This window comes from Furipterus horrens, unplaced genomic scaffold (genome assembly GCF_987537825.1).
Source record: "Furipterus horrens unplaced genomic scaffold, mFurHor1.1.pri manual_scaffold_2, whole genome shotgun sequence".
NCBI classification, from domain to species: domain Eukaryota; kingdom Metazoa; phylum Chordata; class Mammalia; order Chiroptera; family Furipteridae; genus Furipterus; species Furipterus horrens.
Window position 1 is genome coordinate 205,728,980 of NW_028327172.1, and position 12,422 is coordinate 205,741,401.

Consider the following 12,422-nt stretch of genomic DNA (forward strand, 5'->3'; position numbering starts at 1 on the left):
GTTCTCATCTGCAGTCTAAGTTGAACACTTGTATCTCAGTCATTGGGGGGAAAATTGGGGATTGAATGTGGAGAAAAAAGTGTTATTTATCAGCCCAACAGAACCCCAATGATATGACAACAATGATGATAAAACTAGTAAATCAGGGATAATGCTCAGATATTTTACACTGGGAACTCAGTTCCTTAAGTGACAAAACCTATGGCGTACTGATGAAGAAAATGGTTAAATGCATGTAAACTAGATAAGTAATAAACAGTACAATATCAAGAGGATTGATTAATAATACTTAATAGTTTCTTAGCATTTAAAAAACTCTAGACACTTAGCTAAGTACTCCACAAGTACCATAACGTTCTTCTCAATAGTCATATGAGGAAGGTAGTGTAATTCCCCATTTTATAAAAGAGGAAATTAGAGCTCAAAAGTTAAGTGATTTGCCCAAGGTCACACAGTTAACAAGTAGAAAAATAAGGTTACACATTCAGCTCTCTCTAGTTCTGAAGTTCATATTCTGATCTGGGGTTTGGCAAACTACAGGCCAACTTCATCCTGTTGCCTATTTTTGTGAATAAAGCTTTATTGCAACAGCCATGCCCCTCTGTTTACATACTGTCTGTGGTTGCTTTTGCACTATAATGGCACAGTTGAGCAGTTGTGACAGAAACCATATGGACTGAAAAGCATACAATATTTACTCTTTGTAGCTTTACAGGAAAAGTTTGCAGACCCCTGTTCTAGTGGAAACCATTATTTCTGGAAGGCTCTCATTCCATGCCAAAAAAAAGAAAGTCTCAAGTTTGGCCCATCCCTTAACACTGGGTGACAAAATGAAAGCTGGGACAATGTATACTACATTTTCTGTCATAAGCAGGGTCACTTGAAGAGAACATGCTATTCAAAATCCATTACGGAAAGGGTGCAGAAAGAGTACATATCACGTGGTATCAAGTGACCTCAATAAATTACCCAAAAGTGACTCTCCAGAGGGTCAGAAATAAGAGAAAGTTCTCATAATAAATGAACATGAGGGCAAAAAAGAAGATAATCCTGGTCATGCTGTGCCAACAAAAATAATAAATATTATTGAAAGTTCCTATACCAAACTTATTGAAACTATTATATATTTCTTCAGACTACAACAAAGCTGTCTTTTAAGTGTTCAGGGAAAAGTTATATCATCTATCTTTTAAAGGTGCCAGCACAAATTGGTCATCTATACATGTTCTTGAAAGCTACAAGTGTAATTTTCCTCTAGACAAAACAACTAGAAGAGACCTTGTTGAAAGCTGGCTTCTCAAATATTCCCAAACACAACCTGTGGATAAGACCAAGCTAAGTATATTGCTGATCATATTCATGCAGAACACACCTCCACAAAGCTTTGGTCATGTCTCAGTAGGGAAACAAAGTCAGAATTAATGAAGAATTCATTGTTTAGTTCAAGGTGGGTTTTTCAGTGCTTAGAAGGCTTGATGAAAATTATACGAGGATTAAGATACCAACAGCCCAGGATTGCTGAAAATAGTCGTCGGCAGCCGTCCGTCTCGAGAGACGATGGTGTAGCTTCTTAAGAGTCTATCTGCACCGCCGAGAATGGCTGTGCAGTCCGACTCGGGAGTGACACGGTATCTGTCTCCTCCCGTGTTGAATCGACATCTTGCGATGACACTGGAGTGTCCTCTCCAGTGGAGCTGAAGCTACAGAGCCTGGGCAGGGTGATATGGAGGGTCTGCTGTTGCCCATGCAGCAGACCCCCCCTCTCTTCGCAGCTGAAGGGTCCAAGGGAAAGACGGAGTCAATACAGCTTGGCTTCAGGTGCGCCGCAGGAGTTGCCGGTGTTGACTACAACGTCAAACCGCCTTAGGGACTCCGGCTCCGGATTTTCTTTCGGGGTTTACTCCCTTAGCCTTTCCCCTGAAAGTAGTAAGGCAAGGATTTTTTGAGGCAAGACATTCAAAGAACCTTAGGATTCAAACTGTGTGTTAATTCTTTCCATGAAGTCTGCATGGAGCTTATGAAAGTCACACCAATGAAGACAACAGAATAGTAGAGTCATGTTAAGGTAAGCTCTACAGGGAAGAAAGGGAGTAGGAATTTTAATTCCTGAATGATCAACCTGTGGGTAAGTGTTGATGATTTCAGTTCTCAACCTTAATCTTCAAATCAGAAAAGTTGTCTTCAAATAAGCTGAAGGTAGGTAGATAAGCTACATAATGAAAGATAGATAGATAGACTATATACAAACATGTGTTAATATAATGTGGTCTGAAGGGGTTCAAAACAGACCTCCCGAAGATATGCTACTTTGATATGTGGATTATTTTGAGCTAAAGGCAATTGAGACCTTATGGGCTCAAGAGAAACTTACACCTCTCCCTTAAAAAATATAAATTGGGGTCCTTACTCACAATGTTACTACCAGATATAACTTTTCTATGACCTATCTATAGGGTAGTACAAACATATAACCACGGAACATCTACTCTTTGTATCATCCTGAAAATGACCTCCCCCACCTCTGAAGTCCCAAGGCACCTTACCTCATCCTTAGTTCATAATATCTCATACAACTCACTTTCCCATTCTATCTTTGAATCTCTCATGTGTGTTGGGTCCCTGACTCTCTTGTATATGTGGGGTTCCCATGTGCGTGTATGTAATTAAATTTGGTTATTTTCTCTTTCTAATCTGTTTCATGTAGATTTGATTAGACCAGTTGGAAGAACCTAGAAGGGTAGAGAAAATGTCTTCCTCTCCTTGTCTAGCAGGTTGGGGTTAAGATGACAGAAGAGAAACTCTGAATATGATTCATTGGTATCTTCCCTCTTCTCCACCTTGGTGTTCTGCCAATCTTTGTGTGTGTGTGTGTGTGTGTGTGTGTGTGTGTGTGTGTGTGTCTTGAGTGGGGGCCCTGCTTAATGCTCAATACCCTTAGTCAGAGGCTTCCTACCAATTGCAGAGAATTTCCAGTCTCTGCATCTGTAATTGTTCAAAGTTCAGATGGTTAATGTACATATATCAACTGTAGTAGAAGGTTGGGTGTTTCATCTAATTCTTCCACCTAATAGTTGTTCCTAGTTGTTTAGAATCTAGATAGTTTTTCCTTTGTGTTATGCAGCATTTCTGAGATGTGACACAGTTATTAGCAATATTAAACATTCTCCCAGTCAAGGCTTAGAGTTCAGTGCTTTTACTTCTCAGCTTTAAGCCCATAGTTCTGCACCATATTTCTGGCATCAAGAGATGATGAATTACAGAGACATTTGGGAGGTCCTAAATCATTTTTCTATATCAATGATATGAGTGGAAATATCTGAAAAGTTAAATTCCCAGCGTCACTTCCTTAAGCGATCATATCAATATAGCTAGTGCTCACCGCCACTCAAGGTAAGACTCATAAAACATCTGTTCTACCTACCCTTGAAATGAATAAAAAATTCCCAACTTTCCTTATGTTGCTGGCATTTCAGCTTAGAATCTAAGTCATCTGGAATATTAGGTCTCTGAAATCATGGGAGAACAAACTCCTGAGAGGGGACCCTTAGGGATTCCTGGACCAAAGAATATCCTAGCAAAGAATATCCTAGATAATGTGAACATCTCCCACAGCAGCCTCCTTCCATTGCCCTACCCGACTAACCCAACTTTTGGCCTTGACAATCTTCCCCTGTTAATAGACCATAACTTCCCAATTATCTGACCATCTGTTCTCTATTTATTTTGCATAACCTCTCTGACTCCCCAATAGTCAGAGCATGGTTCCAAATTGCTGATTTTCCCCCTGTTCATTGAATGCCTGTTCTTGACTTTCCTAAAAGAGCATGTTCTACTTCCAGTCAAGATAGCGGCATAGGAAGATACTCTTTGCCTCCTCACGCAACCACAGAGAGAATTACAACTATATCTCAAATAAAATAAAAACCAGAACTGTCAAAAAATCGAGCTGTATGGAAGTCCGACAACCAAGGATTTAAAGAAGCCACATTTATCTAGATGGGTAGGAGGGGTGGGGTTGCGGAGCTGGGTAGAGAGGCAAGGAGAGGCAGTGTGGCATGAAGAGGCATTGGCAGTGGTGGGTAGTAGAATGGTGATCCCACACTCAAATCAGATGGATAAAAATTGGGAGGGATACCTTGGGAGCGAGTGATCCCAGCCCCAGGCCAGACTGCAAAGCCCAGGGTTCCAGTGCTGGGAAAAAAGATCCCCATAACTTCTGGCTGTAAAAACCAGTGGGGGTTGGGGCAGCAGAAGAAACTGCCAGTTTCTCAGCAGCATTGTCCCTTCTCTGAGCCCTCCCCTCATACAGAGCCACAAAGTAGTGAAGTGGGTTGCCCCACCCTGGCGATTACATAAGGCTCCACACCATTCAATTTACAGGTGCCTTTTCTAAGACAGGGCATCAAACAGCTCTACCTAATACACAGAAACAAACACACAGAGGCTGCCAAATTGAGGAGATAAAGAAATATGGCCCAAAATCAAAGAATAGAACAAAAGCCCAGAAAAAGAACTAAACAAAATAGAGATAACCAACCTATCACATGCAGAGTTCAAAACGCTGGTGATCAGGACACTTCAAGAACTCACTGAGTATAGCAAAAACATAAGAAAAGACATGAAGCTTACACTAAGTGAAATAAAGAAAAATCTACAGGGAACCAACAGTGGAGAGCATGAAGCTGAGAATCAAATTAACACTTTGGAACAAAAGGAAGGAAAAGCATTCAATCAGAAGAGCAGGAAGAAAAATAAATAAATAAACAAAGATAGGCTTAGGAACCTCTGAGACAGCTTTAAATGTACCAATATCCAAATCATACCGGTGTCAGAAAAAGAAGAGGATGAGCAAGAAATTGAAAACTTATTTGAAAGAATAATGAAAGAAAACTTCCCTAATTTGGTGAAGGAAATAGACATACAAGTCCAGGGGGCACAGAAAGACCCCTGACAAGTTGGACCCAAAGAGGACCACACCAAGACACATCATAATTAAAATGCCAAAAATTCAAGATAAAGAGAGAATCTTAAAAGCAGCAAGAGAAAAGCAGAGGGTTACCTACAAAGGGGTCAGCATAAGACTATCAGCTGATTTCTCAAAAGAAACTTTGCAGGCAAGAAAGGGCTGGCAAGAAGTATTAAAAGTGATGAAAAGCAAGGACCTAAAACCTAGATTACTCTTTCCAGCAAAAGTATCATTGAGAATTGAAGGGCAAATAAAGTGTTCTCCAGACAAAGTAAAGCTAAAGGAGTTCATCACCACCAAGCTATTATTTTATGAAATGTTAAAGGGATTTATTTAAGAAAGAAAAGAAGATCAAAACTGTGAACATTAAAATGACAACAAACTGACAACTATCAACAACTGAATCTAAAAAATGAAAACAAAATCCAACTAAGCAAACCAGAACAGGAACAGAATAGGTATGGGGATCATTTGGAGGGTTTTCAGCTGGGAGGAGGAAGGAGCAGAATGTGCAAAAAGATGCAGGGATTAAGAAGTATAATTGGTAGGCACAAATAGACAGGGGGATGTCAAGAATAGTATACAAAATGGAAAAGCCAAAAATCTTATATGCATAGCCCACGGGCATGAGGTAAGGGGAAAATTTCTGTAGGAAGGGGATAGGCAGAGGGGGGCAAAGGGGGAAAATTGGGAAAACTGTAATAGCATAATCAATACAGTATATATATATATATATATATATATATATATATATATATATATATGTTAAAAGCATGTTGTATATAAAAAGCCAGCCATTTTGTTCTTGTGTTGTCTAAGGAAGCTATTTTTACTTGTAGTAAAATAAAAACTTGGCTCATCCCAAACTGGAAACTCAGAAAGACTATCTGATGTGGAGAGTTTTGCCCTCTTTGTTTGCATGGTGGTGTGGAAAAAGACAAAGAGAACAAAGAGAGACAACATTTGCAGAGAAGAGCTCTAAGGTTTCCTTTGCCAGGACAGATAATCTCATGGAGCTGTGGACTAAATTTCAGTCAAAGGACAAGCAGAGACCAGGTTGGGTGTCTCCAAAGCTCATTTGAATGGGTACAGATCCATCCTCTTTCCAATTAGCCTTTTCCACTTCAGGTTCTAGAGGTGGTTATGACTTTAATTCATTAAGTAGAGTTTCTGTCACCCAAAGAGGCTGAGCAAAGGGGAGTATGTGGTGGCTGAGGAAGAGTGTTCTTGGGAAAAGGCCACCCTTGTATATTTGTCACCAGGGAGTTTTCTTTAGCTTCTGGAGTCTGCCTACAAATCTGAGGTTCGACTTTTGAGAATTTTTCTTGGAAAACCTGGGAATTACAGATTTTTATTGTGTTCTTGTTATCAAAGTCTGAGGTCCTCTAGATGTCCACGTCTTTCGGCTGATTTTATTACAGAATTGCCTTTGTAGAATATCCCATTTTTTCCTATGTCTCAAATTAGGTAAGCAGCAGGAATATGAAATAAAGGCTTGATCTCAAGTCATCATCATGAGTTGGTTTTATATAAAAGGTGCATTTTATAGAGAAATAATATTGATTTTCTGAAAGGCAGTCATCAGATCATCTTATAAAACATGTGGAAAAAATTTGCATGACCTCATTGTTGAAATTTATGTCAGGTAGCCTGGAACGAATACAGATAATAAAAGACTTGTATCACTTGTAAAAAGAGTGGTACCACATTCCAGCCTACTCAACAGTATTGGCCCAAGGTCACTTAGGCTAAGGGCTCAGGAAACATTCCAAATTTATTTCAAGAATTCATATTGATTTTGCAGGCTGATACCAAGAGAACTTCTTGGGTTAGACTCCCTTCCCAAATGGCTCTAAGTGCTTATAATTACATTTCAAACATCTGCTTCAACAATCAGCTCTGTGCTGGTTTTTGCAATACATGGATTGACAGACACCATTCTTACTGACAACGGCTCTGATTCAGCCTCTGCTTGACTGGTGAGAATTTGTAGTGGGAAGCCTTATCTGAAATGTCACCATTATGTCTTATCAACTGCAGGCAAATGGCCATCCCTGGATGGCGCAGACTACTGAGATTGCCTTAAATAAGAATGTCGGAAGAACTGGACTCCAATATTTGTCAGATAATTTTGTCCCCCAGGGTTTAACATTTTCATTTTCAACAACTGAAATTGAATTTTCTAAATTACCGGGGGTATGGAAGAAGGAAGTGACAATTCACATCAAGACCTGCCCTGCTGGTCTCAACCGGAGCAGGAGTCCGTCTACCAATTATTTCCATAAAGTCCATGAGCTAAGATAGTTTTTGTATTTTTAAATGGGTGGGGAAAAAAAATCAAAAGAATGGCCTTTCGTGACACATGAAAATTACACAAAATTACAATTTCGGTGTTCATAAAGTGTAATTATAACACAGTGATGCTCATCAATTAATGCATTGTCTATCACTTCTTTCACCGTAGTCGTTGTAACAGAGGCGGTATAACTGGCCAAGGCTGAAATATTTACCATTTGGCCCTTTATAGAAAACATTTGCTGACCTCTGCTTAACATTCTAGAGACAAACAAAAGAAAGCAAAACAAAATAAAACAAAACACTTCCTCTGGAAGTCAGCTCCATATTTTTACCTATTTGGCCAAAAGACAAAATTGTGCTGGAGATTTTGTAAAGGACTAGACCAGATGTTTATCTTTTAAAGACATCAGTGGGCAAAAGATGGCCCCAGTTCAATGACTTATTGAATAGGTATCCTTTCATTACGCCTCAGTGACAACCGAAGCCCTAGAAATGCCTCCTCTGGTGCCCTCTGGCATGGAATTTTAAGCTGTCTTCTAAAAACTGAGTAGGCACAAAAAGAAAAGAAAACAATCATTCTCCCTTGATTCCTGCAACAGCTGAAAATAAGTCAGCTGGATTTTCCATGCTTATTTGTAAAACTCAGAAACAATCTTATAAAAAGCTTTGTCACCAATGGTAGGGATTCGTTAGCTCAGTGGTGAGAATGGGGCTGGAGGATGGTGCCTCTGGGTGTCCCATGCAGGACAGGTGACTTTTGTACATTTAGCATTGGTGGTTTTTGTTCCTTTGGTGTTTAAATTGGAGTTCACTTCCGTTGGTGTTCCAGAGGCAATTTAAGAAGGGGAGACTTAAAATAGATATTGTTCTTGATAAAGATTTCTTCAAATCTTACTTGTCACTAAGTAATCTGATTAACCATAAAACAAAGAGAAATTAAATGATCATAGAGATTTATCACCAGTCATGTAGTATTACAACATTTGTTTTTCAGATGCCACGCTCAGGCTTTATTCCACTTTCTCTTGTTCCTCTTTCTCTGCTGCCAACTCCTTCTCCTATTCTGTCTCTGCTGCTGTCTTTTCTCCCAAAGTTTAAAAGTTTAATCTCTTTAGGACAGATGCTGGCTAATCCCTTTTCCTTTCTTACTTTTATTATTTATTATATATATTGTTTTTACTTAGGAAATCTCATCCTCACTTATGTTTCAAATACAATTTATAGGCTCAGACAGAAAAAACAAAAACAAAAAACAATGATCCCCAGCCCCTGCTGCAAACTCCAGACTAGAATAGTGCCTATTCAGCACAGCACTTGAATGCTTCCAATGGGCCGAGGTCTCAACATGTCTCAACAGCACTCATGATCCTCCCAGGCAAACTGCTCTTCCTCCAGGGTTTCCTAAATTGAGGAACGACATGCTCAAAAAACTGGGGGCGTGGTGGGGGGGGGCATCTTTGACATCTCCCCCTCTCCAAACAACCAGAAAAGGAGCCTTGTGGTTTCTTAAATATTGTATCGTTCATATATATCCACTTCTCTGCATCCCTATCCCCACCTCCTAGTTTAAGCCACCAGGATAATTTCTCATCTCTGGCTGGAGACACCTAATTGTTTCATAGACTCTGGTCTTGCGCAGTTCCCCCCTGCCCCTCCAACTTCCACATAGGAGCCAAAAGCACATCAAACTGCAACTTGTATTGTGTCTTTCCTCTGCTTTAAACCCTTCAAGAGCTTCCAACTGTTATTAAGGTGAAAAACAACATTCTTAACGAACAAAGACACAACCCCTGCCAGCCCTTACCTTTGTCTACCTCACCAGGCTCAATGGGGGGTGGGGAGGCACAATTCCCCTCCCTTTGAATCCCAGACAAATTGGTCTTTTCTCATTTTCCCAAATGTTCCATTTTCTTTGCAGCTGCAGGAGCTTCTGCCCGCAGTTCTGTCTTTCTAAGCTCAGCTAAAACGTTACAACACAACTCCCTCAAGACCATTTAAGTCTATCAGAGAGATAAAGCCATCGAGCCTCAGAGGGGCCCTGGTCTTCATTCAGTCTCTGTCCCTAAACTCCCAGGAATCTCCTTGGTCCCTATGCAAATGTGTTCACTGTTCCCCCAGTGACCTGATCTGCATTTGAAGGGATATTAAAAAGAGCAGTTTTGGTTAACACATTTTTTTTTTTCCAACAGATGTCCTTAGGGCGATAGATGCTTCTTTTGCTTTATAGTCTTTGCACTTAACATAATCATATTTTTTAAACTTACATAATTAGGAGGCTTTGTTCAAGAGATTCTTCTTGGAACAACAGGGTATATTCTGATGAGTTGCTGTCTACTGGTGGCAAAAATGGAAAAATATATACAATTTTTGCTCTTAGTCTATTTTTAAATCATTTTTCTTTTTCTTAAAAAGTAAATGCAGGTATGTATAGAATTTTTTTAAAAATCAAATATAAAAGAAGGTACACAATGAAATGTAAGTCTCCTCACAGCTTATCTCCCTCCCAAAGGTAAGGTATCAAGTATTAGGTTTCTTTGTGTCTTTCCAAAAATACTCTTTGTACACATAGTACAAACACACACACACATTATTGATTTAGAGAAATGAGGATTTACTGTATCTCTCTTTTCATCTAACCAGATCATCACAGCACACAGGGAACCTCTTATTCTCTTTTCTCAGCTCTTCATTGGAGGTGAAGTATCATCCCTTTGTGGTTTAACATAATTGACTGAACTCATTCTCTTTATCCAACTTGTTAATAGACATATATGTAATTTCCAGTCCTTTGTCATTGCAAAAAACATGTACCATGGTTCCGTGAAATTGCTGTATCAAGGGTATTTGCTGTTAATCTTTCTGAAAGATGCTACCAAATTGTCCTACCAAAAGGTTGTATCCTTAATTTACAGCATGGTGGTTATAGCTAATAATAATATATCATGCTCTTAAATATTGTTAAGAGAGTTTGTTTTAAATGTTCTCACCACGAAAGAGAAATGGTAACTATGTGACAGGAGGGAAGTGGTAACTAACAATTAATGGTAATCATTTTGCATTTTATAAATGTTTCAAATCAAATCGTTATACACCGTGAAGTTACACACTGTTATATGTTAATTATATCTCAATAAAGGTGGGGGAGAAAGACAAAAATGCATCCATTTCTATTGCCTCCAACTATGTAGAAGGTTGGCTTCTTTACCACTGGAAGTCATCAAATATCATCTAACTCTTTAATTATTCCAATTTGATGGGTGAAAACTAGTATCTCAGTTTTTGTTGGTGAGTTTGCTTGCTTCATTTCTTTAATTCCTACTGAGGCTGACCATCCATTCATATTTCATATCTTTCATGTTTCTTTCTGTGAGGTAGCTATTCACACATTTCACCTGTCGAATGTTTTCTTACTGATTTGCAAGTTTTTAAAAATATATAATAAAGAAATTATTCCTCTTATTCCTCTACCATATATACTGCAAAGTGTGATTTTTTTTTTGTTTTGTTTTTAGCAATTTGACTTTTGATTTTGTTTTTATATTATTGGTTAAGGCAGAATATAAAATGTTATGAGATAAAATCTATCTATCTGTGTTTTGTGTTTTGTTGTGGTATTTACATGTACACACACATATACACCTAATGGGTATATGTATATGTGCATATAAACATGCTTTTTCAAATATATTTTATGATTCTTTTATATTTAAATTTTGATATCTCTGTTATGAAAGAAAGAAATCTGTTGATAAGCAGTGAGTAATAATAGCTGGTAACTTTTAAATAGCAATTACCCTTTGCTGAAAGAATTTGAAGACCTTCACAGCAGTAATTAAATGAGTGTATACTTGCCCTCCCCATCTGACAAGAAATACCTTGAAGGTAGCGACCGAGCCTTTTTATTCATTTAATTTGCCCTCAGCACTGAGAAGAGCACTTTACATTTACTCAATAAAAGGAATAAATTCTGAAAATAATCCTTATCTTTAAAATTTTAGTAATTTATGTGCATTCTAAAAAATAACAAACAACATAAAAATATAGAGAACCCATTAAAATTCGTTTGTAAGCCTCTCACCCTGAACTGTGATTAACATTTTGTGACTTCCTATTTTTTTTCTGTGTGACATGTACTATTACATGTAAAGATAGCGCAGCAGACAGTTTTCTTCTGCCATCAAGTATGTATTTGGGGAATTCACCCCATCTGACACTTGGTCCAAGAGGTGTATTTTCAGCCCAGGCCAGGTCAGTCAGAGGACGTCACTGCCCCCACCCCTCCTTCGGGGATGTGACCCAAAACAGGCTAGTCACAGCCCTCACTGGGAACACTGGGAGAAGGGACGGTCGTTTTGCTGGGATTTTACAACATGAAGCAGATGTAAGAGTAGAGCTGCCAGTGACTCTTCCATTACTGGGTGAGTAATTCTGGCCACAGAACAAAGCCAACAAAATGCGAAGAGATGAAGAGAGAGTCCTGGGGACCTGTCTTCAGCTTCTAGATCCAGCTATGCCTGAAGCAACTTCCTGTTCACCTGAACCAGTACTGTATTCCTTTTTGTGTTTAAACCAGTTGGAGTTGTATTTCTATCACTTCACCTGGAATCGCTATGACAAACATAGGAATACTCAGATAGAATTTCCTAGTGTTATGGCAAGGGACCTAAGAAATGCGTGACTCTTGACTATCCACTTTTCAGGGTCCTATTGTGGGGACAAGAAGAAGGGGTGAGAGACGCAAAGCAAAGCAGAGCAAAAGCAGAAAATAGTGTCAGCTGAATGAGGAACCCATAACCCCTGACATTCTCAGGTAAAGGTTAGGGACGGCACCAGACAGCACCCTGAACAGAATCTCCCTCTCCCCTAAGACTCTTTACCCAGGGTGGGGCAAATATAGCTTTACAGTTGGGAGTACATACACAAAACACAGAGTTTACTCTCTTATTATTACTTATTTATTATTGTATTGTTTCCCATATAAACAACTGTAAACGTACTTTTCCCCCACCTTTTATATTGCCATATTAGTTGCCAGACAGGTTGTTTTGATTATACTCCCATCAGAAGGGACTGAGTTTTATATAATGTATATTAGAGAAGCTAATTAAGTGTATTTAGAAGTTAATATACAGAGCTTTAACAGCCAGACAGGCTTCAA